Here is a 3259-nt window from a genome sequence, read left to right on the forward strand (position 1 = left end):
TTGTATTTGTGTGATATTTTTCCACCTCAGATGATATTGCCAAAACTTATAAAGAGTTCTATTCACCTTAAAGTGAAAAAAGTGCTAATATAAAATATTCTCTCACAAAAATAAAAACTAACTCAAATGGCTTTTAGTTCTTGTGAGCTGAGATAACTTCAGTAAGTAAAGCTAGTTTTTAAAAATGTTGATAAAATAAAAACAGAAATGTCTTCAAAATTGTCAGCATTCACATTATAAGTGTGCATTTTTAAACCTAGATTTAATATCAAATGAGCTTGTTATCTCCTAGATATATGAGATCATAAAGCTATAAATCCTGTCCTTGGTTAGTTTTAAGGAGCAATTCAAGCATAGTTATTATGAATGAGTCATTAGCTTTGCACAGTGGCAGTACTGTAACTAGTGAGGTTTATCCGAGGTGCAGTTATTGCTAATTAAAAACTTTTGGTCACCATTCCAAGATGGCTGAATAGGAACAGCTCTGGTCTACAGCTCCCAGCAAGATCGATGAAGAAGATGGGAGATTTCTGCATTTCCAACTGAGGTACCTGGTTCATCTCACTGGGACTGGTTGGATAGTGGGTGAGCCCATGGAGGGTAAGCCAAAGCAGGGCGGGGCATTGCCTACCTGGGAAGTGCAAGGGGTCGGGGGATTACCCTTTCCTAGCCAAGGGAAGCCATGACAGACTGTACCTGGGAAAATGGGACACTCCAGCACAAATACTGCACATTTCCAGTGGTCTTAGCAACCAGCAGACCAGGAGATTCTTTCCTGTGCCTGGCTCAGTGGGTCCCATGCCCATGGAGGCTTGCTCACTGCTAGTGCAGCAGTCTGAGACTGACTTGCGAGGCTGCAGCCTGACGGAGGGAGGTGTGTCCACCATTGCTGAGGCTTGAGCAGGTAAACAAAGCAGCCAGGAAGCTTGAACTAGATGGAGCCCACCACAGCTCAGTAAGGCCTACTGCCTCTATAGACTCTACATCCGTGGGCAGGGCATAGCTGAACAAAAGGCAGCAGAAACTTCTGCAGACTTAAACGTCCCTGTCTGACAGCTCTGAAGAGAGCAGTGGTTCTCCCAGCATGGTGTTTGAGCTTTGGGAACAGACAGACTGCTTCCTCTAGTGGGTCCCTGACCCCAATGTAGCCTAACTGGGAAACACTTTCCAGTAGGGGCCAACAGACACCTCATACAGGTGGGTGCCCCTCTGGGACGAAACTTCCAGAGGAAGGATCAGGCAGCAATATTTGCTGTTCTGCAGCCTCTGCTGGTGATACCCAGGCAAACAAGGTCTGGAGTGGACTTCCAGCAAACTCCAACAGACGTGGAGCTGAGGGACCTGACTGTTAGAAGAAAAACTAACAAACAGAAAGGAATAGCATCAACATCAACAAAAAGGACATCTGCAACAAAACCCCATGTGTAGATCACCAACATCAAAGGCCAAAAGTAGATAAAACCACAAATATGGGGAGAAACCAGAGCAGAAAAGCTGAAAATTCTAAAAACCAGAGTGCCTCTTCTCCTCCGAAGGATCATAGCTCCTCGTCAGCAATGGAACAAAGCTGGATGGAGAATGACTTTGATGAGATGACAGAAGTAGGCTTCAGAAGGTCGGTAATAACACACTTCTCCAAACTAAAGGAGCATGTTCTAACCATCACAAGGAAGGTAAAAACCTTGAAAAAATGTTAGACGTATGGCTAACTAGAATAAACAGTGTAGAGATGACCTTAAATTACCTGATGGAGCTGAAAACCATGACATGAGAACTTCGTGACACATGCACAAGCTTCAATAGCCAATTCAATCAAGTGGAAGAAAGGATATCAGTGATTGCAGGTCAAATTAATGAAAAAAGCTAGAAGACAAGTTTAGAGAAAAAAGAGCGAAAAGAAACGAAAAAAGCCCCAAGAAATATGGTACTATGTGAAAAGACCAAACCTATGTTTGATTGGTGTACCTGAAAGTGATGGGGAGAATGGAACCAAGTTGGAAAACATTCTGCAGGATATTATCCAGAACTTCCCCAACCTAGCAAGGCAGGCCAACATTCAAATTCAGGAAATACACAGAAGTCCGCAAAGATACTCCTTGAAAAGAGCAACTACAAGACACATAACTGTCAGATTCACCAAGGGTGAAATGAAGGAAAAAATGTTAAGGACAGTGAGAGAGAAAGGTCGAGTTACCCACAAAGGGAGGCCCATTAGACTAACAGCGGATCTCTTGGCAGAAACTCTACAAGCCAGAAGACAGTGGGGGCCAATATTCAACATTCTTAAAGAAAATAATTTTCAACCCAGAATTTCATATCCAGCCAAACTAAGCTTCATAAGTGAAAGAGAAATGAAATCCTTTACAGACAAGCAAATGCTGAGAGATTTTGTCACCACCAGGCCTGCCTTGCAAGAGCTCCTGAAGGAAGCACTAAACATGGAAAGGAACAACCGCTACCAGCCACTGCAAAAATATGCCAAATTGTAAAGACCATCGATGCTAGGAAGAAACTGCATGAACTAATGTGCAAAATAACCAGCGAACATCATAATGACAGGATCAAATTCACACATAACAATATTGACCTTAAATATAAATGGGCTAAATGCTCCAATTAAAAGACATAGTCTGGCAAATTGGATAAAGAGTCAAGACCCATCAGTGTGCTGTATTCAGGAAACCCATCTCACGTGTAGAGATGCACATAGGCTCCAAATAAAGGGATGGAGGAAGATCTATCAAGCAAATGGAAAACAAGAAAAAGGCAGGGGTTGCAATCCTAGTCTCTGATGAAACAGACTTTAAACCAACAAAGATCAAAAGAGACAAAGAAGGCCATTACATAATGGTAAAGGGATCAATTCAACAAGAAGAGCTATCCTAAATATATATGCACCCAATATAGGAGCACCCATATTCATAAAGCAAGTCCTTAGAGACCTACAAAGAGAATTAGACTCCCACACAATAATAATGGGAGACTTTAACACCCCACTGTCAACATGGGACACATCAATGAGACAGAAAGTTAAAAAGGATATCCAGGAATTGAACTCAGCACCAAACGGACCTAATAGACATCTGTGGAACTCTCCACTCCAAATCAACAGAATATACATTCTTCTCAGCACCACATCACACTTATTCCAAAATTGACCACATAGTTGGAAGTAAAGCATTCCTCAGCAAATGTAAAAGAACAGAAATTATAACAAACTGTCTCTCAGACCACAGTGCAATCAATCTAGAGCTTAGGA

General features: G+C 42.0%; 1 pseudogene; it reads left to right on the forward strand.

Moving 5' to 3' along the window:
• Positions 1-376: 376 nt before the first annotated feature.
• Positions 377-549, forward strand: LOC129039659 (U4 spliceosomal RNA; annotated as a pseudogene).
• The last annotated feature ends 2710 nt before the right edge of the window (positions 550-3259 follow it).

Source organism: Pongo pygmaeus, chromosome 5 (genome assembly GCF_028885625.2).
Source record: "Pongo pygmaeus isolate AG05252 chromosome 5, NHGRI_mPonPyg2-v2.0_pri, whole genome shotgun sequence".
In the NCBI taxonomy this organism is placed as follows: Eukaryota; Metazoa; Chordata; class Mammalia; order Primates; family Hominidae; genus Pongo; species Pongo pygmaeus.